The 23,276-nt window shown below is 40.8% G+C and overlaps 1 protein-coding gene and 1 non-coding gene across 2 annotated transcripts in view; both read left to right on the top strand.

Moving 5' to 3' along the window:
• LOC145403713 (PX domain-containing protein kinase-like protein) overlaps positions 1-23,276 on the top strand; it is a 1,006,790-nt gene that overhangs the window by 30,827 nt on the left and 952,687 nt on the right. The window lies entirely within an intron of this gene.
• LOC145403865 (5S ribosomal RNA) lies at positions 16,770-16,888 on the top strand. Its single transcript, XR_013898060.1, has one exon. It is a non-coding gene; the product is annotated as a 5S ribosomal RNA (ribosomal RNA).

Below are 23,276 nucleotides of genomic sequence, written 5' to 3'. Positions count from 1 at the left end.
AACGTTCAGCTGTAGACATTCTTTGTCTTCTTACCCATCAGATTAACAAAGCAATAGGTCAACACGGTGAAACACACACAATAACACTAGATATATCAAAAGCATTTGACAGAGTATGGCACCGGTCCGTATTGTCTAAGATGTCACACTATGGCCTTGCATCGCTGGTTCCTCTAATTTCTTCTTACCTTCATAATAGAAAAATACGGGTCATGGTAGATAGTATTTATTCTCAGTTTCACGTCATAAATGCTGGCGTACCTCAGGGATCAGTTTTGGCGCCAACCCTCTTTCCCATTCATATAAATGACCTCCTATCTGCCACTCACAACCCAATACACTCATATGCTGATGACTCGACCCTTCATAGTTCTTTCACATTTAGTACCTCCTTTACACAATTTGATATTATAAATTCCCAAATAAACACAGCTATTTCTCTGAACCAGGACCTTTATAAAATTAATCAGTGGGGACAAACAAATCTGGTCTTATTTAATGCTCAGAAAAATAAATACATTAATTTCTCCAACAGAAAGAATCCCTTGGACTTTCACATAATTTTAAACGATGTCAGTATTCCCATATCCACTACAATTGATATCCTAGGTGTTACTCTAAACCTCAGCCTAAGCTGGACAACTTATGTTAAATCCCTTGCTAAAAATGCTTCCAAAAAATTGGGACTTATGTACAGAGTTCGTGAGTTCTTCACTGACGAGCAGATGGCCACGATATACAAAAGTCATGTGCATTCTCAGTTCGAATACTGTTCACCACTGTGGAGTGGATGTGGAGCGGTTGCATTGAGGCAGTTGGACAAAATTCAAAATAAAGCCATTTAATTAATCAATAATCCTGCCATCACGCAAGACCTTCCTTCATTATCAGTACGTAGAGATGTTGCTTCTTTAGCATTATTTTATAGATTTTTTTACTGTAAGTGTTCAAACAAACTAGCTTCAATTGTTCCTCCCCTTCACTTTTTCTCCCAAAATACTCAGGCAGCTGGAAATGCCCATGAATTCACACTCTCTCCCCTGTAATGCAGAACCTCTGCTTATCAAAATTTATTTATCCCCAGAACTACTACTCTCTGGAATTCACTTCATGGGAGTTGTTTCCCACAAACATTCGATCCCCTTCAGTTCAAGTCCAGTTGTTATGGGTATTTTAAGAATGGAGGATGCCTTTAGGCACATGGACTTATTTTTGTACCCCTTTGTTTTTCCTTCCTCCATTCATTATAAAAAAAAATAAAGAAATAAATAAAAATGGAAGAAAATATGAAAGTGAATGTGAATGTCAAGGTGAACTGAAGGTGAAGGTAAAAATGAATGGGAAGGTGAAGATGAAGGTGACGACGAAGACAAAAATCTGTGGAGTAAAACAGAAATGCCCAGTGCGGGAAGAGAGAGAGAGAGAGAGAGAGAATAAATGCATGAATGACAAGCAAGCCTCTGTGCATAACAAAAGGAGGAGGAAGTCCAGGGGGAGTCCTGATGTCCTTTTTATCTGACTTTCGCTTTTTTCAGACTGGCTTGGGCCCCAATTAGTCCGATATAGTGAGGTTTTACTGTATATATATATATATATATATATATATATATATATATATATATATATATATATATATGTATATATATATATATATATATATATATATATATATATATATATATATATATATATATATATATATATATATATATATATATATATACATATATATATATATATATATATATATATATATATATATATATATATATATATACATATATATATATATATATATATATATATATATATATATATATGTATATGTATATAATATGAATATAAATATATATATATATATATATATATATATATATATATATAATATGAATATAAATATATATATATATATATATATATATATATATATATATATATAAATACAAATATATGTATATCATATATATATATATATATATATATATATATATATATATATTTATATATATATATATATATATATATATATATATATATATGTATATGTATATAATATGAATATAAATATATATATATATATATATATATATATATATATATATATATATATATATATTTATATATATATATATATATATTTATATATATATATATATATATATATATATATATATATATATATGTATATAATATGAATATAAATATATATATATATATATATATATATATATATATATATATATATATATCTATATATTTATATATAAATATATATATATATATATATATATATATATATATATATATATATATATATATATATTAAGCAACGTTGGGTCTGGTTAGTACTTGGATGGGTGACCGCCTGGGAACACCAGATGCTGTTGGCATCCCTACGTGTCAAGTGGGGTTGGTGGAGGATTAGTGTCCCTCCCTGTAAAACAATTAACTCTAAGCCCTTGGCCACCCCGTGTGGGATACATGGCGTCTGGCAATGAATGAATGAATATATATGTACAGTGCTGAGCAGGTGCGCAAACACTTGCACAAAGCACAATTGCGCACCCTTGTGCTCCGGTGATATCGTTTGCGCATTGTGCACCGCATGAGACCATGCGCAATTTTGAGTTTGCGCGCATGAAAAGGAAGGTGCGTAATCGCAAACTTAGTTGCGTTTGCACAACTAAATTTGCGCTTGCGCACCTGCCCTGTGGATTGTGCACAGCGCAATCCAAGGGACACGTGGTCTTCCAGGGGACACATGGTCTTGGGAGCTTCCCACATGGCTGGACAATGGATGGGGGAGGCTGGGGCGGGTCGCGAGGGTGAGTTGGTGGGGGGAGGTGGGAGGGAAGGGGGTAGTAGCATTTCTTAATATGCTTCAACAGAGGTAAAGTATTTTTAATATTTTTTAAATTATTTTTTAGTAAATAATAATAAGTATACATTATTTATTAAGATCAGCATATGCAATTCCTTACAAAAACCATTAAAACATATTATTTAAATCAAATATCCACAGCCTAATAATTTATTAGGCTGTGGATATTTAATTTAAATACTCTGTTTTCATGATTTTTTATTTTTTGTAACGAATTACATATGCTATTGTATATCTATATTGAATTATTAAATAAACTGTCTTGACAAGACAAGAGAGAGAGAGAGAGAGAAAGAGCATTATTCTGAGAGAGAGAGAGAGAGAGATAAAGAGCATTATTCTGAGAGAGAGAGAGAAATAAAGAGCATTATTCTGAGAGAGAGAGAGAGAGAATAAATACGGGAATAGCAAAGGAGCATCCATTTGAGTGAGGAGATAAGGCATAAACTTCGTCCCCCTTCTCTCTCTTATTCTCCATTCCTTCCCTCCTCTCTCTCTTATTCTCCATTCCCTCCCTCCTCTGTTGGAGAGAGAGAGAGAGAGAGAGTTGATGATACAGTAATCAATTGATCTTTGCCAGTGCCTTGGTAAATATAGGCTGTTTTTCCCGGACAATGACCTACTGTGCCTCAGTCACCGCAGGTGGTGGGCAGGTTGCTAATTTAGTAATTTAATTATACCAATATATATTTTACAGTAATTCCCACAAATAAATGCAAATGATTTGTGCTAGCGCTTTGCGACATTGCACAAGCTAAATATTAGATTGCCCACTTGCGCAAATTACAAATAATGGAAAATAATAATAATAAATAAAAGTAAGTACCGTATTTCGTGGCATGTTAGACGCTGCAGTGTGAAAGACGCACCCTAATTCTGGAAGGGAAGTTCTGAGAAAAAAAGTATGTCTTGACCAAGGCTACAGAAAGGTTGCTTGATATGAGTATTTTTCACTAAAATACACACTAACCTTTCAGAACCTCTATTCCGTACTGTATATCTGTCTTTGGTTTCTTTATTTTTCTGTAAAAGAAGGGTACAAGACATGAAAACAAACAACCCCTTCCTTACATGATGTTACTTCATTCCATGACACTATCTTAACACATTAGAGTCTCTCTTCAGTACTGTATGTATGTTTGGTGTCTGTATTTTTATGTAAAAGAAGGGTACAAGACAAGAAAACAAACAACCCCTTCCTTATAAAATGTTACTCCATACCATGACGCCATCTTAACACTACCGGTTTGTTCGTGAAATATGAAGTGTCCGATTCCTTTAGTATAGTAATTTGAGATGTGATTTTCATCTCTGTAAAAGTACACTACATACATGTTTTATCAGTATACTGTATAGAGATAACTATTATTTTTCGTGAACTTAAAAAAACAAAACTCAATAAAACCAGTTCGTCCATTCACTTTAAAAAATACAAAGGCCATTAACCCCTTAAACACGGATCGTCGCGTTTGCGACGCTCAGCGAAAAGGACATAACAGTGGATCGTGGCGTTTGCGATTCTAGTAAATTTTGAATAACCGCGGGCAAGCAGGCTCCAGCTGGTATTGTCTATCAGTACCGCCACCCTTTAGCTACTTTTAGCACACTTGACCTTTGTACCACTGACCTCCGTTGTTGCCAAGTATCATTTTTTTTACCCACCCACACACCGCTGCCTGGCCCCCCCTCGTCGTGCGATATGGCAGCGCGCGGACAGCTCAGACGTGTCAATCTGCGCCTTCCTCTCGCAAGCACTTTATGCTAATTGGAAACGCTTGTTTCCCCAGTTGTCACACTAGCATTTTTTCCCGCGGTTTGCCCGTTTAGCGTCAGTTTACCGCAATCTTTGAAGGTGACACCATGTCTCATTCAAGCTCTTCCGAGTCTGTGCCTCCCAGCCCTCCGAAAAAGGGGTTTGTGACCTCTACCCCGTCCAAACCCTTACTAGGAAGTGCTAAGGGCCTTAGTGACTCGGCTATAGGCATTGAATTATTGAAAGCGTCAATGGATTACGGTAATGATGTTGGAGTGTTAGCAAGCCTTGCCGAATCAGACACTCTATCGAGTGCTGAGTCTGAGGTGCATGAAGTGACAATTCCTGTGCCTAGCACCTCAACAGGTAAGGCTCCATTGAAAAGGGGAATAGTGTATGGTAAGGGGGCCAAGAGGAAGCGAAGTGGTGACCCCGGTTCCCAGCCATTGTCCTCCTCAGACTGGCCATTGTCCCCTACACCAGGTCACGCTGCCGCCATGACGCCTCGCACGCCCAGCCCCTTTCTCTCGTCATCTTCGTCTGCTGTGCTTTCTCCTGAGTCTTCGGAGTCTCCTTCACCACCTCGGTAGGGAAGTAGGCAGTCTGGTTTGCGTAGAGGTTTTCGTAGGCCCCGTTTTCGTGCTGGCATGAGTAGGAAAGTGTCTCCTAGTGTTAGAAATAGTGGTAAGGTTTCTCGCACTAGGCAACTCACCACTCAGGCTACTGCAAGTGACCTTGAACCTTCTCCTTATCTCCCCACCACCACGACCACCACCACCACACAGACACGACCTAGCTCACCCTCTGCCACACGGCCTGCCTCACCGCCTGCCGCACCCACTGCCACACGGCCTGCCTCACCCCCCGCTGCCCCCACCCCCTCCCAGCCTAGGCAGGGCACTCTGGATGCCTTCGTGTGGTCTGAGGGCTCAGATTTTGTGCCAGAGGATCTGCCCTTTGATGCCACTTGGTGTGGGATACAGGCTGACTTCCCTGTCCCCGAGGATGGTGAATGTCTGGACTACCTGTTGGCCTTCCTGGATAACGAAGTCATGGAGCAGATTTGTACCGAGACGAACAGGTACGAAGGCCAATCTGCTGCAGTTCGTGAAGGTGAAGGTGAAGCTGCAACGCCATCCACGTCGCGGATGGCAGCATGGGTTCCTGTGACGATCCGGGAACTATTTGTATTCATCGGCTTGATGCTTCTTATGCCACATAACTGGAAGCACATGCTTGAGGAGTACTGGAGTGCTGACGATCTTTGCCCCACACCCATCTTCAACAAGTACATGAGTCGTGATCATTTCAGGCATCTCATGACATACCTTCACTTTGCCAACAACGATGAGCCTTCCCAAACTGACCCCCTATGGAAAGTGAGGGGAATCCTGAACCTGATCAAAGACAAGTTTATGACGTTCCTTCGGCCCTTCAAGAAAGTTGTGATTGACGAGTCCTTGGTTTTGTTCAGGGGCCGTCTTCGGTTCATGCAGTATATTCCTAGCAAACGCCACCGCTTTGGAATAAAGTTTTTCGTGCTGTGCGACTGCAAGACGGGGTTCATCCTAGACTTCGTTATCAACACCGCCAGCAGTGTGGACTTGGACAAGATTGACCCCCTTGGATTCTCTGGTTCTGTGGTGAAAGTGCTTCTAGAAAAGTACTTTGGCGGGAATCATGTCCTGTATACGGACAATTATTATACAGCTCCCAAACTCGCCAAGTACCTTTCAGAGCACGGCGTCGGATCTTGTGGCACTGTCAGGAGCAATAGGGCACACTACCCTGCCTTCCCCGAGGCTGAAGGATCAAAGCGGGGAGATGTGCACCTGAAAAAATTGAACAAGATGCTGGCGATCAGGTGGCACGACAAGAGGATCGTCAATGCGCTCACCACAGTTCACAAGGGGGAAATGCAAGCCACAGGGAAGGTCGACAGAAGGACTGGCGATCCTGTGATGAAGCCTGATGCTGTAATTGACTACGTCAATATGCGGCTCGTGGACAAGTCAGATATGATGATCGGAGAGACAGACTGCCTGAGGAGGAACCATCGCTGGTACAGGAAGGTGTTCTTGCACTTGCTTGATATGTGCATGCTAAACGCCTTCATCCTGTATAAGATCAAAAACAGGAAGCCAGCTAACTACTCTCTCCGGCGGTTTTCTAAGACTTGTGTGTACTAGCTGCTTCAGCGTTTTGGGCAGGTACTGCCATCAGGTCCCAGGCGCCACTCTCACACACCTCCAGACCGAATACAGTGCCAGGACTACCTTCAGCGACACCGCCTGGAGCCACTGCCTAGCACTGCCAAGAGGGGAAAAGCACTGAGGAGGTGTCATGTGTGCAGCCACATTACCAGGCAAGACAGAACATTTAGCGCACCTCCTTGCAGTGCAAAGAGTGCAAAATTCCCCTCTGCGCTTACCCGTGTTTCTTTGACTACCACAGCCTGACTAGATATTGAAAATAAGGGTAAGAATCTTGTAAATAATACTGAGAGTGACTGATACTAGTGTTTAGTTTTCTTGTACGTACTGACAGTGACAGTCTGTTGAGTGTAAATTAGTGTATGTAGTTGTAAAAGCACTGACAGTGACAGTGATTTCAGTGTAAATAATTGTACATAGTAATAATATAAGTATTGAGAGTGACAGTCACTCCAGTGTAAGAAGTTGAAAGCATATTTTTCTATTCTATGTTCTGACAGTGACAGTTTGGTGTGTAGAAAATATTATTTTTATAGCTAATGACAGTGACACTGATGAATAAGGCACTAAACTGACAGCGAGAGTGAAAGTGAGTGATAGAAATGAAGTGCGAGTGGCTGACAGGAGCGAAAATAAAGTGCCTGCCGTAAGGCAGAATAAAATCGCGCCGCGGTGGTCTTTCTCATTCCCGCTTCACAATACCAGCAGTGACAGTGATTTTTATGGCCGTAATAGTGCCAAGTGAGCCTTTGGGAAGTACTATGAAGGAAAATAATGTAGTATACGTGTTTTTAGCTGTGAAAAGGGAAATGTGTGTTCAGTGACGGGAAGACCGCCGCCGCGCTGCATGTCGGCCGTACGCTCTGTTGATTGTAGCCTTATTTTCAGTGCTTATTGTACAAAAACGGATTCCAAACTACCTGTACGTTGTCGTATAAAGTGTACTGTGACAGATTGAGGCTGTGGTAGAGGGGAAACCGGGTTGCTGGAGGTGTGAAAGTGAAGACTTTGTTACCCAACTTTGCAAGTCTCCACAAGTCCTTTGGTAGTCCACAAAGGCTCAACACCTGTCTCAGGAGAAAGCTGAATGTAAGTACTATATGCCATAAAAATTTTAATGTTCTAGGGTTAATCTCTGATTTTTGGCAAATATTTTCCCACAGGTACTCAGACCCCGCTAGAACCCCGCCACGTGGGGGGGATTGGCTGTACACGGCCGCGTTTAAAGGGTTAAGTGAAGGAATACACTATAGCCGCGTTTTTGTCATTCAAGCTGATGGATCGGATTCGATGCTATCTTCGGTGAAACCAAGCTGCCCCGTTTTTGTTGGCCAAAGTGATACGAAGCTGGCCCAAGCGTTTGTCATCGAAACCAAGACCGTCTTCGTATCTCACCCAAACGTGGTCGGGAGCAGTCTTTGTGTAGCTTGGGGAGAGTGAGATTGGCCAGCAAGGAGAGGTATATGATAAATATAATGAAATTTGCACAGTGTACATAAATCTGGGGTGCAGGTGGCTAATATTAACGACATATAGAGTCAGTTCAGCACATATAACGGCTACGTGTAAGTTGCATATGTGTCAGATGATTGTCTTCGGCGAACCCCTCTGTTTACTTTGCGATTGGCACGTAATTTTTCGGTTCTACGTATCCTGGACTGTTTTTGCAGACAGAAACCAAGCGCTCCAAGACGCACTTCGAATCCCAAGCTCCAGCTTGGACGACAAAAACACGGCTTAAATCTCCAAAACAAATGCCTGCATGTGTACTGAATTTTAGAATCAAACAACACAACCATGTTTTCAAAAATGAATTACAAAGAATGTTTACACCTTTTTATGTACCCTAAAAGTACCAGAAGCCATCCTAACATGGGGTGATCGAATTTCCATATCGCTAGGCACTAAACTGCTAAATTGCTAAACCGCTAATAATGCTGTAATATCGGGAAGTATTATTTAATGTTGCAACTGTTTTTCCCATTTTTCACTAACAGTAATATAAGACTGCTTCCTTCTATGATGCTCTTGTATCTTATGAAACAAAATATCAGTAAGAGATGCCAGCCTAACAAGGACTTTTGAATTTCCATGTGAGACAGATGTCTGTTACAATGACTCAACAAAAGTCATGCTAGCCAACATCTCCAATATGATTCTGATGCTAGTAAGTGATTGGATAGCAAGTGAAGTGATCATTATTGCCCTTCTGAAGGTTAGCAAGGGGTTCAGAAGTGATCATGTTCTCAGAGTTCGGGGAACGCTAGGTGCTAAACTGCTAATAAGCGTTAATTTCAGACAGTACTGTTTAATGTTGCAGTTGTTTTTCCTATTTTTCGGTAACGATAATATAAAACTGTTTCCTTCTATTATACTCTTGTCTAGAATGAAACAAAATATCAGTAAGAGAAGCCAGTCAAACAAGGGTTATTGAATTTCCATATGAGATAGACATCTGTTACATTGACTCAACAAAAGTCATGCTAGCCAACATCAATATGATTTCCTTGCTAGTTAGTGATTGGATAGCAAGTGAAGTGATCATTATTGCCTTTGTGAAGGTTAGCAAGGGGTTCAGAAGTGATCATGTTCTGAGAGTTGGGGGAATGCTAGGTGGTAAACTGCTATATTACTAAACTGCTAAAAAGCTGTAATTTCAGACAGTACTGTTTAATGTTGCAGTTGTTTTTCCCGTTTTTCAGTAATGGTAATATAAAACTGTTTCCTTCTATTATATTCTTGTCTCTAATGAAACAAAATATCAGTAAGAGAAGCCAGCCAAACAAGAGTTATTGAATTTCCATATGAGACAGACGTCTGTTACAATGACTCAAATGTCATGCTAGCCATCATCTCCAATATGATTCCCTTACTAGTTACTGAGTGGATGGCATGCAAAGTGATCATGACTGCATTTCAGAAGGTTAGCAGGGAGTTCACCAGTGATCATGTTAGCCTGCTAAAGTAGTGTGTATGCTAGATGCTAAATTGCTAAACTGCTATACCGCTAAACCCCCAGACCATCACATGGTCAGTTGTAAACAAACCCTAAATTTTTTCTTAAGCCTGGGTGTTTCTGATCATAAAATCCAAATATATATACACAAGTGAATGTAACTTTTTACAATAAATCTAAGGTGTTTATACTCTAAAAAAATATTTGACTGCCAAACAATGAGTTGATCCTCTGTATAAGTGATTCTTCTAAATAGAGCCAAGGTAGTCTCGCGTCCAAGGACGCATGGGGATATTTGAAGGTGCTTTTGAGACAAAAAAGTGCGTCTTCCACCCCACGAAGTACGTTAAGTAGTTATGCTGTTTTATTTAAATATCTCAATATTTTTCAATAATTCCCAAAAATATATGCAAATGGTTTGCGCTTGCGCTTTGCGACATTACGCAAGCTAAATATTTGTCAGATTGTGCATTTGCTCTTGCCCAAGGTAGTGAACTATGGATTGCGCTTGCGCAAGGTCCTTCTTCGTTTGCGTTGCCTACCACTATATATATATATATATATATATATATATATATATATGTATCACCTTATCAGCCATTTGAGTGTCCACTGCAGGACCGGCCTATCCCAACTGAAGCGGGGACGATACAGCCAATGTATCTCTACCAAGTGGCTTAGGCTGTCTGGGGTAGAGATTGTATGTAGGGTGAGAAGTGTTTGTAAGTGTATTATAGTGTTGGAGTGGCTTTGGATGTGTGTGTAGTCTGTGAACCAAGTGTAATTGGCCTGCGCAAGCCGACTGGGTGCAAGCATACTTTACAGTATGCGACACTAGTTCAACCACAGCACCCCTGATGTCCGCCAATGCAGTACGTGGCCAGAAAAATGCTCCCAAAGGTTATTACCGTGGTGGGGTGCGAACCCTCGCAGTGGTAAAATGTGTGTTTTTGCACACTGGAGAGCGAGGGTTCGTGCCCCGCCAGGGTAAAAAACTCTGGGAGCGTTCTCCTGGCTACGTACTGCTTGGCGGACATTAGGGGTGCTGTGGTTGAACCAGTGTCGCTTACTATAAAAGTATGTTTGCACCTAGTCAGTTTGCGCGGGCCGATTACACTTGGTTCACAGACTACACACACATCCAAAGCCACTCCAACACAACAATTACACTCATAAACACTTCACACCCTACATACAGTCTCTACTAGACAGCCTAAGCCACGTGGTAGAGAAACATTGGCTGTATCGTCCCTACTTTGGTTGGGATAGGCAGGTCCTGCAGTGGATACTCAAACGGCTGATGATGATATATATATATATATATATATAGCTATCTATAGCCTGACGCCCTAATCCCGCAAAGAGTGGCCGCAGACAAAACGCCTCCAAGTCGCTCTGTCACCCACCATTTGACTACCCTCTCCCCAACTCACCCCCCCCTCCCTCATATACCTCTCAACTCCATCCCTCCACCTCATCCTCGGTCTACCTCTCCCTCTCCCTCCCTCCATCTCACCTACATACACCCTCTTAGTCAGTCTTTCATTCTCCATTCTCTCCACATGTCCAAACCACCTCAGTGTATTTCTCCTAATCTGCTCAACCACATCCACATCCACCCCACAGCGTTCCTTCACTTCTTCATTCGTCAACCTGTCCCTCCACGTCACTCCACATGCTCCTCTCAAGTAACTCATTTCCACTGCTCTCACTCTTGACTTGTTCCCCTCTTGCAAGATCCATGCCTCGCTTCCATACGTCAGGGTAGGGATCACAATACTATCATGCAGTGACTTCTTAACTTCCATACTCACCTAACTATTTCTTATCACTGCTTTCAGTGTACCAATGACCTTCCTTCCCTGCTGTACCCTTTCACGCACTTCATCCCCCAAAGTTCCATCCTTACTCATCACACTACCCAAGTATATATATATATATATATATATATATATATATATATTTACATATATATATATATATACAGTAGAATCTCTTTAATCCGGACCCCTTTAATCCGGATTTCTGTTAATCCGGACAAAATTTAAAAATAATAAGTTCCAAAAATATGTTGAAAGTAATTCTAAAGTCATTTTCAGTATCGACGTGGAAAGCGATCGTCATTCGTTTAGTCTCGGATCAAGCTAGGTCGCTACATGGGCGCTGTTTAAACACACGCTAGCATTCGTTCCATCAACTAGTTCACCAACCATTTATATTTTTACGCTGTAATTCAAAAGTTAATCCTCCTTACCATGCCCCTTAATGCAAGTGTAGCTTCTGTAATGAATAAAGGTATTAAAAGGAGGAGTTTGCTTACACAAAAATGGGTCAGAATATTCTGCAGTATTTAGTGATTACTGTAGGTTATCTTTTGTACTTAAATGTGCTTTCCTTGTACATCAAACATTAGCTTCTTGCCCATATGGGCATTATCAATATGCCAAAGATGATAATGTATTTTTTGCCTACATAAGTTTTATTTTTATTCCTAATATTACAGTTAATTAATTTTTTTTTTTGCCTACACTTACCACAATTTAAAATGTAGGATAGTTTCTTGTCATGGCCTTACCTGTAAATTATGCAATACAAAACTATCGTACATGATTAGTTTTCTTATTTTAGTACCGGTATCCTTTCATCTTTTGCAGTTATGTAGGGTTGACATATGCCACATATGTTAATAATTAACAAACATACCATATGTAGATAGAGTTTGGTATGAACTGGAGATTACCCTGATGGTCCGGACAATCTGCTAATTCGGACAACCCTTCCCCCCATATAGTCTGAATGAGAGAGGTTCTACTGTACTTGGGTAGTATATATATATATATATATATATATATATATATATATATATACAGGTAACTCGCACGGAACACGTGGGTTTCGTTCCTACTGTGCCGTGTTAGGTGCGAAATCGCGTATATTTAAACTACTCCATATTTTGCTCCCTAGACCCCCCAAATGTGTTGTTTTGCTGTTATCTGTCACTGGTAATCACTAGAAAGCACTTTAAGTGGTTAGAAGGTTTATTTAATGTTATAACTCACAAATACTGTACTCCATAGCAAAATTTCAACACACAAATACTGTACGTAAACACAAGGAAACATTCCGACGCCGATCGTAGGTAATCATATAAATCAGGTTAACTGGTACCAGTGCTTTAACTTACAAGTACATACCAGAACAGTACATATTTAACTTAGAAATGCAGTGCTGTGATATCGAATGATTTCAGTATATAATCTGGTAGGAATGGTTGGAAAAAAAAAATGTTATGAATACATTTTCACCTTTTTGATATATGTTTATGGTAGTTTCGAGTTATTTTTTACGTTATCGTTGTGCCCATGCTTGGAAAAGGGAGTGAAAGAGTTGAATTTTCAGTCCTAAATGAGAAAACTGCACGTCCTCCAAGGCTAGCCTCTGCCACGGTAGAATAAAGTGGAGGGTCAGTCCGATTAGCAATAAGGAAGTTGTGTCACAACTTCCAGCTCCCACACCACGAGTATGGCTAATAATAGAATCGTAATGCAGTTTCAGAACTAACAATAAGTCTAATTATTATGAATACAGATACAAAGCAGAAATAAATACGTTTACAGGCGGGGAAAACGTACTTCTTCCGTCATAACATGTTCATCTTTCTCTATCATTTTACCTTGTTATTTTCGCAATATAAATTGCTGTCTCGTAAACAGGGTGGTTGTTTGTGTTTTGCAAGGGAGGAAAAAGATTGTATTTTCTGTCTGGGTCGAGATAATGGATGTAACCATGTTTGGTTAGGCATGGCCACGAGCGAAAAAATCGTACATCCACTCATCACGATAGCAGGTGGTGAACTGACAGATGACACATGAGAGGGTGAAGTCAAGGTCAGTCTCATGTCCCAGATTTTCGTTCACTTCCCGAAAGTTTTCACAGTTTTCTACAATTTGCATTGCATCAAATGATCCAAACCATTACAGCAAACCTGAGCAAATAGGTAAAGATACCAAGACAAAAATGTATTTTTCTCTTATTATAAATCTTTAACGAACAAACAAAAAAGGCAATATTCCGACGCCGATCATGGGTAATCATATAAATCAGGTTAACTGGTTACAAGGCCTTATTTAATGCTTTAATTGCTTACAAGTACATACCAGAACAGTAAATATTTAACTTACAAATACAGTACTGTAGAAAAGCAGTACAGTAAGAGTTTAACGAACAAACAAAAACGGCAATATTCCAACGCCGATCATGGGTAATCATATAATTCGGGTTAACTGGTTACAAGGCTTTATTTAATGATTTAACTTTATTTAAGTGCTTACAAGTACAGTACATACGAGAACAGTAAATATTTAACTTACAAATACTGTACAGTACTGTGGAAAAAACGAACAAATAAAAAAGGCAATATTCTGACGCCTATCAGGTAAACTGGTTATAAGACTTTATTTCTTGCTTTAACGTTATTTAATAGTACTTTAAGTTGCACATAAACTTACCAGAACAGTACAGTACTCTAAATATTTAACTTACAAATACTGTGCTACTGTACTCGGGAATGTCTCACTCACTGAATAATTTCCCGCCTAGATCGTCACGTAATCAAAACAAACCGCACGCTACGGTGACGTTCGAGGATTTGATCTTTCAAAGGCCTCTCCTGCGTTAATTTGTAGTTTTCATGATGGTTTTTTAATCTTACGTTGTCATATATGTATCCCAGCCCTTACCGTGTATAATTGCGAGCGCGTTCCGCGAGATCATGTACCGTGCGAGTTACCTGTATGTATATATATATATATATATATATATATATATATATATATGCACTCAGTCCTCGTATATCGTGTGTTCATAAATCACGGATTTGTAAATCATGGCTAGGTGGCCGTCACTCTGCCGGCAACCTTAAATCACTGTTAAGACACGAAAATCGCGGATCTAGGCACCCAAGTGGGCCTTTTCCGAGGAGAACTGTAAACCACGGCATTCAAATTGAAAATTGCGACCCAACAACCAATCACTGCGCGTCCCTGGTGGCATATGTGCATACTAATGCCGCCATGTTGTTGTTCTTGTCCCGCCAGTCCACACACTACAGACCGTCGCCGTGGAGTATGAGAGCTACCTGCCTTCTTTGTGCAACTTCCCCCCGCCTCCTACCTGCCATAGCCCCTCCTGACCCCCCAATGAAGTACTCTAAGCAGTTTGGCGTCAAGAAGGTGCCATAGTTGTTGTGCAATCAATGTTTGGAGCTCATTCATCGTGTTGAGAGGGGAGAGAAGTTTTCAAAGCTGGCGAAAGAGTTTGGGAAGAACAAGTGCTGAGAGGTTCTAAGTTCTTCCCAACACCACCCCACTCCATTCACTTAAGCAATTTCACCATAGGATTAAGGTGAGATCCCTTAACATGTCTTATTTCTATTTAATACATGCACTGAATAATCCTAAATTTGTATGTTTGTGTTTAATGGTGCCTAGATAGGTGTAGGTAGGCTGCTGTGGGGGCGGTTTGGCCAAAGTCCAGACCAAATTAATTTTTCACATAAGAGTTATTATTCGTAAATCACGGCAGTGGTCCAGACCCAAATTGTTGCGATTTACGAGGATTGGTGATAGCCAATACCCTCTTCAGGCACAAAATGATCCACAGGTATTCATGGCGAGTGATGAGAAGGGTGGGTGGTGAACTGAGTAAAAAGAAGGCAATGATTGATTATGTGTGTGTGGATGAAAGGATGCAAAAATGTGTAATGGAATCAAGAGCTTATAGAGGTTTGGGGAGTGGACTTTCTGACCACTGTTTGGTGGTGGCCAGAATCAAGATCCATTTACGATGGAGAAATAGAAGAAGGGAAGGACGGGAAGAAGGAGTATTTGTAAGGAGAGTGGAAAGGTTACACGAGGATGAGAAATAGGCAGAGTATAAGAGAGAAGTGGAGGAACGATTGGGCAAATATGAATTGGAGCAGACGGGGGACGTGGAAGGTGTGTGCAGGATGTTCACAGAAGAAATATGTGCAGCATGTGATGTGGTGTGTGGGATGAAGAGAAGACGGAGGGGGGTGCAAGGAACAGCGTGGTGGACTGAAGAGGTGAAACAGGCTGTGGCACAAAAGAAGAAAGCATACAATGAATGGATGAGAAATAGGGGCATGGAAGAAGTTGAAAGGTGGAAGAGAGAGTTATATGTAGAAAGAAAGAGAGAGGTGAAAAGATTAGTAAGAGAGAGCAAGAAGAGAGCGGATGAGGAATTTGGACGGAACTTGAGTGTGAAGTGGAGGGACTGTAAGAAAATGTTCTGGAAAGAGGTGAAAAGAGGAAGACAGGGTGGAAATGAGGTTAGCAGGGGAGTGAAAGATAAAAATGGTAGATTACTAGTGGAGAAGGGAGAAAAAGTGAGCAGATGGAGAGAACACTTTAAGGAATTGTTGAACATAAAGGATGGAAGTAATGCGAGTATAAGTGGCTGGGGAATGGTTGGGAGAAGGAAGGAGGTGAGAAGACAGGAAGAAATCAGTAGGATAGAAGTTGTGGAAGCAATGAAGAAAGTTAAATTGGGGAAAGCCCCAGGAATTGATGGAGTGTGTGGTGAAATGCTGAAGCATGGGGGAGAGATAGTAGTAGAATGGATGTGGAAGATGTGCAGATTGGCCTGGGAGGAAGGTAGAGTCCCGGAGGATTGGAAGTCAGGTATAATTATTCCCTTGTACAAAGGAAAAAGGGAAAAAGAAGTGTGTGGTAATCATAGGGGGATTTGTCTTCTTAGTATAATAGGAAAAGTGTATGGTAGGATACTTATTGACAGAGTTAGAGAAAGAACAGAGGAATTAGTTGAAGAACAGGGAGGCTTTAGGAAGGGAAGAGGTTGTGTGGATCAGATATCAGATCTTTAGTGGAAAAGTTTCTAGAGAAGGGAAAGAAGTTGTATGCGGCTTTCGTGGATTTGGAGAAAGCAGCCAACGGCCTTGCCACGTTGAGTACACCGCTTCCCATCCGATCAGCGAAGTTAAGCAACGTTGGGTCTGGTTAGTACTTGGATGGGTGACCGCCTGGGAACAACAGATGCTGTTGGCATCCCTACGTCAAGTGGGGTTGGTGGAGGATTAGTGCCCCTCCCTGTAAAACAATTAACTCTAAGCCCTTGGCCACCCTATTTGGGATACATGGCGTCTGGCAATGGATGGATGGATCTGACAGGGTGGATAGACAAGGATTGTGGAAAGTATTAAAAATATATGGAGTAGATGGGAGGTTGTTGAATGCTGTGAAGAGTATGAACGATGGTGCTAAGGCTGCAGTGCGTGTAGATGGTGAACTAAGTGAATTTTTCTCTTTGAAGGTTGGGTTGAAACAGGGATGTGTCATGTCTCCGTGGTTGTTCAATCTGCATATGAACGGGATAATAAAAGAGGTACAAGGTAGGGTAGTGGATGTTGGAGTGGCCCTGGTGAGAGAGGGTAGTGTTTGGAAACTCCCTGTCCTGTTGTTTGCAGATGATACAGTGTTGTTGAGTGAAGACGAAGGGGAGCTTCAAGGCATTATGGATGAGTTTGAGAGTGTGTGCAAGAAACGGGATCTAAAGGTGAATGTAGGGAAGAGTAAAGTGATGGTCTTTGAGAGAGGTGAAGTCAGTGAATGTACAGCGAGGTTGGATGGTGAGGAATTGGAAAATTTGAGTACGTTTAAGTACTTGGGTAGTGTGATGAGTAAGGATGGAGGTTTGGAGGGTGAAGTGCTTGAAAGGGTACAGCAGGGAAGAAAGGTTGCTAGTTCCTTGAAAGCAGTGATAAGAAACAGGGAAGTGAGCATGGAAGTGAAAAAGTTACTACATGACAGTATTATGATACCAACTCTAACGTATGGAAGTGAACCTTGGACGTTGCTGGAAGGACACAAGTCAAGAGTGAGAGAGTGGAAATGAGTTATTTAAGAGGAGCCTGTGGAGTCACATGGAGAGACAGGTTGACAAATGAGGATATAAAGGAGCGTTGTAGTGTGGATGTGGAAGGAAACGTTAGGAGGAATACACTGAGGTGGTTTGGCCACGTGGAGAGGATGGAGGGTGAAAGACTGACGAAGAGAGTGTATGTGAGTGAGGTGGAGGGGGGAAGAGGGAGGGGGAGGCCGAGGATGAGATGGAGGGATAGGGTGGAGAGGTATATGAGAGAGGGGGTTGTGTTGGGAGTGGGGTAGTGAAATGGCAGGGGACAGAGCGACGTGGAGGCGATTTGTTTGTGGCCACCCCGAATGGGATTGAGGCGTCTGGCAATAAATAGATAGATAGAGTATATATATATCATCATCATCATCAGCCGTTTGAGTATCCACCACAGGACCGGCCTATCCCAACCGAAGTCGGGACGATACAGCCAATGTATTTCTTCCAAGTGGCTTAGGCTGTCTGGTAGAGATTGTATGTAGGGTGAGAAGTGCTTGTAATTGTAATTGTAGTGTTGGAGTGGCTTTGGATGTGTGTGTAGTCTGTGAACCAAGTGTAATCGGCCCGCGCAAGCCGACTGGGTGCAAGCATACCTTACAGTAAGCAACACTGGTTCAACCACAGCACCCCTTTGTGTCCGCCTATGCAATACATGGCTGGGTGAACACTCCCAAAGTTCATTACCCTGGCAGGGCGCGAACCCTGGTCCACCCGTGTACGAAACGCACACTCTACCACTGTACTACAGAGGCTCCATATATATATACAGTAAAAGTCCAATATTTCGGCATCCAATTCCCCGGCAAATCTGACATTTCGGCAGTTTTGAGAAATAGACCCATTTACAAAAATCTCCGATCGTTCGGCAGATTCTCCGATTTTTTTCGTCAGTCTTGAAATTCTCCATGAGGCTCGCCAGCTAGCTACCCGCCTTTACCTGCCTTAGTGAGTGAGATAGTGAAAGTGATGGAACGAGTCTACCACTGCCATGAAGCTCAGAGGCTAGCTCTTTCTCCTATAGCATAAAGAGAGGACAAACATGTAGTGAGTCTAGCATGGGAAAGAGAATCTGTTTGGCATTCTTCCGAGTTGTTGCCGTGCTGCTGCCGACTTCTCTTGATTCTTCTGTGTGCTTTGTGAACTTCGTACCGAAATACCTCTGAAATTACTATTCATGTGTGCTGTAAGCACCGTAACATCAGACAGGAGCTTTGTAACACCTGAGTGGACCAGCCGTGTGTTGTGAACAGTATAAACATCTGTGTGCTTTGAAAATGGCCTCCACATGTGGAAAGTTAACTGGTGTTAGCAAGAAGCGTACACATAAGATGTGGACCTCTTCCAGCAGTAGCAGACTCCAATCAACCCCTTCTATTGTACATATGTAAATAAGGAACCTACTATAAGTTTAGGTAAGTGCATGTGAACTTGTAGGCCTACTGTACCATTACATTTATATACAGTATGTTCACTAATTTCTTTATTTTTCATATTCATGTATAGTACTGTATTCATTACAGTATTGTACAGTATCAAACAGTATACAGTACTCTCTCCAAACACATTTGTAATGATATGAGTAATGATGATAGTGTTCACCGAAACATATAAGGTACTGAGTGGGTAGGGTTTTCGATAATTCGGCAATTTTGATATTTCGGCACTTGCCTGGTCCCATAGATGCCGAAAAAGCGGACTTCTACTGTATATATATATATATATATATATATATATATATTGTGGTAGGTGGTGGCGACCATCATCCAGTCACTTGATGTAGTGCTGCCTACTTCTTCCTTAGCCTATATCATTCTTTTTCTGTGCCTACCCTCCTCTCTTCCTATTTCTCCCATCTTTCCTGTCACTTCTTATTGCTTTTCTTTCCTTTACATGTGGCTTTACATTGAGTGCCAAGCCAAAAGGTTTCCTGTACGCCAAGAAACCATTTACAGCGCTGGGTGGTAACCATATAACCAAACCATATGGGTTACCTACATGTCAACAAGTGGGTTGGTGGAGGGGTAGTGCCTCTCCCTGTAAAATAAATAACTCAAAGTCAAATGGCCATCCCTTACGGGATTATGGTGTCTGGCAATAGAGAGATATATATATATATATATATATATATATATATATATATATAGATATATATATATATATATATATATATATATAGATATAGATATATATATATATATATATATATATATATATATATATATATATATATATAAACTCGCCCGGAACACATTCTCACCGAACGCGCTCGCAATTATACACGGTTAGTGCTGGGATATGTATAAGATAACGTAAGATTAAAGAACCATTACGAAAACTATATATTTACGCAAGAGAGGCCTTTGATAGGCCAAATCCTCGAACATCAGCTCAGCACGCACAGTTTGTTTTGATCACGTGATGTGATTCGCTGTACTGCTTTTCTTCACTGCTGTATTTGTAAGTTAAATATTTACAGTACTGTTCTGGTAAGTTTATGTGCAAGTTAAAGTATTATTAAATAACGTTCAAGCAAGAAATAAATTCTTATAATCAGTTTTCTGATAGGTGTCAGAATATTACGTTTCTTATTTGTTTGTTAAATATTTGCTGTACTGCTTTTCCACAGTACTGTATTTGTAAGTTAAAAATTTACTATTCTGGTATGCACTTGTAAGTTAAAGCACTTAAAGAAAGTTAAAGCATTAAATAAAGCCTTGTAACCAGTTACAGATTACACACGATTGGTGGGTTCCAATACAATTCGCCATCATGTCAATTCCCCATCAGGACAATTCGCACCCTGTATGATTCCCCGCCATTCTATTAAAATATTAATTAATCTGTATTTTTATAAATATACTTATTATTAATTGATCAATACTTTAATAACTATATTTCAGGGGGATCCATGAAAGTCTGTGTTGTCTTGTTATTGTTGTGATGGCGAACTGGCTTGACAGCGAATAGTCCAGAAACCATTTTGCTCCCTAGACTCCCTGAATGTGGTATTTTGCTGTTATCTGCCATTGGTAATCAATATGAAGCACTTTAAGTGGTTAGAAGGTTTATTTAATGTTATAACTTACAAGTACAGTACTGCACAGCAAAACTTCGACATACAGATACATAAACACAAGGCAACATTCCGACACCGACTGGTTTCGGCATCGGAATGTTGCCTTGTGTTTAGGTATTTGTATGTTGAAGTTTTGCTGTGCAGTACTGTATTTGTAAGTTATAACATTAAATAAATCTTCTAACCACTTAAAGTGCTTCATATTGATTACCAATGGAAGATAACAGCAAAAGACCACGTTTAGGAGATCTAGGGAGCAAAATGAGGAGTAGTTAAAACTTACGCGGTTTCGCGTCGAACGCGCCTCGTTAGGAACGAAACCCAAGCGTTGGGGGTGAGCTTGCTATGTATATATATATATATATATATATATATATATATATGTATGTATATACAGTGCTCGTCAGAAGTATCGAGTGCCTTGCATCCCTCCTAAGAAACAAACCTTTCAACATTGAAAAAACATATAAATAATGCATTTTATTTACCTTTAGTGCTTTGTAGGGTAGCCTTTACGCTTCTTCACGGACCTCAGACGTCTTGGAAGTGAAAGGGCGAGGCTCCTGAGGTGCTGGAGGGGTATTTTGTCCCAGGAGTCACAAATGGCGGCTTCCAGCTTAGACAGAGAGCTCACATCCTTCCCTTGGAGACTCTATTTTACGAGGTACCAGAGGTTTTCAATTGGGTTGAGGTCTGGGCTATTTCCTGGCCAGTCTTTCATGATTGATACCTCGCAGTCACAAAGCCAATTGGTGACCGATTTGGCCTTATGAGCAGGTGCACCGTCCTGCTGAAACACTCGTGCACCTGTTAGCTCGAAGGAGTTTGGTAAATGATCACACAGAAACTCCAGGTAAACTTCCTGATTCACTCTAACATTCTTTGAAAGCACAACAAGCTTCCCCAAACCTTGACCAGAAAAACAAGCCCATATCATGAGTGAATCAGGATGTTTAACTGTGCTTTCTACATACCTTGGGTCAAGTGGGTCACTACCTTTGCTTCGGTACACATGTGCTCTTCTGTTACAGGTGACACTAAACATTGCCTCATCAGACCACAACACTGACAACTATTGCTCCTCACCCGAGTTGAGATATTTATTAGCAAAGGCAAGCCTACGAAGTCGCTGGTTTTTTGAGAAGAGGCTTCTTCACAGGCCTGTGACTTGTGTAACCAAGTTCATGGACCCTACGAGACACAGTTCTCACAGACACCTCGGCAAACACTTCCGGGTTGCTCTCCTTTATTTTCCTTGCACTCACACGATTAAACTCCACTGCACATTTTAAAACATCAACAGACCTTGGGGAAGTTTTCCTAGGCCTACCAGACCGCGGTTTCTTTGTGGGAACTTCACCACTGTTTTCCACTCAAAACCGCGCGCACCAACGACGCACTGTCGATCGTGCCACACCAACCAATTCACTAATTTCCTTTGTCTGGTGGCCAGCATCCTTTAGAGCAATGATCTGGGATATGATTTCACTCGATAGTTCACGGGTAGGTGCCATAACAAAGTTGTAAAAGCCAAAACACTGCGGGAGATTCGGTAAAAAAATGGCGCAATTTGAGAGGGAGACGCGGCAGAGTTCCTCTCTCTCAGGCAGCCCGTGGGCGACTGAGGCATGAACCAACCAGCCCGTTGGAAGGCCTCAGGCTACTGTGACGTCATGCTAGCGCCGCAAACTTGTGGCTCAGTTTTAACCCCCAGAAATGGGTGATTCTTTTTTGGCCATAAGTATTGTGCCCCTGGCAGTAGGCGCTCGATAATTTTGACAAATAGTGTATATATATATATATATATATATATATATATATATATATATACTGTATATATATATATATATATATATATATATATATATATATATATATATATATATATATATATATATATATATATATATATATATATTTTATATATATATATATATATATATATATATATATATATACAATATAGTATATATATATATATATATATATATATATGTATACATATACAGTAATCCCCATACTATCCGGATGCCCACACTCCAGACATCCCTACTTACTGGATATTTTGGTCCCGGGATCCAATATTCCCAAGAATGGGCCCAAAACCTTAAATAATTCGGAAAAAAAAAAGACTTTTCCCTGCCTGTAATTTGAACTTGGTGTGCGCGGCACGGGCCAGCTGTGTTTTGGTGCGTCGTTCCGCCACTGTCCGCTAGAGCGCCCCTGCATCCTCCCCACTTACCACCTGTCTCTTGTTGTGTGTGCACGCTCGTCGTCATAGCCGCCCACGTGCTCGTTTTTGTGGTGGTGCCTTACCTGTTGCAGGCTCTCCTGCCTCTTATTAGTGTGTGTGATGATGGCCCCGCCGCCTGAGAAGAGGAAAAGAGTGGTTTTGACTCTGGAGAAGAAGAGGAAGATATTGGAGAAAGTAGATGTGGGATGGTCTT

The sequence above is a fragment of the Coenobita brevimanus genome, chromosome 61 (genome assembly GCF_032717465.1).
Source record: "Coenobita brevimanus isolate Jiangsu-jjx chromosome 61, ASM3271746v2, whole genome shotgun sequence".
Taxonomy (NCBI): Eukaryota; Metazoa; Arthropoda; class Malacostraca; order Decapoda; family Coenobitidae; genus Coenobita; species Coenobita brevimanus.
Note: the sequence above shows the minus strand (reverse complement) of the source record. Positions and strands in the feature narration are given on the sequence as shown.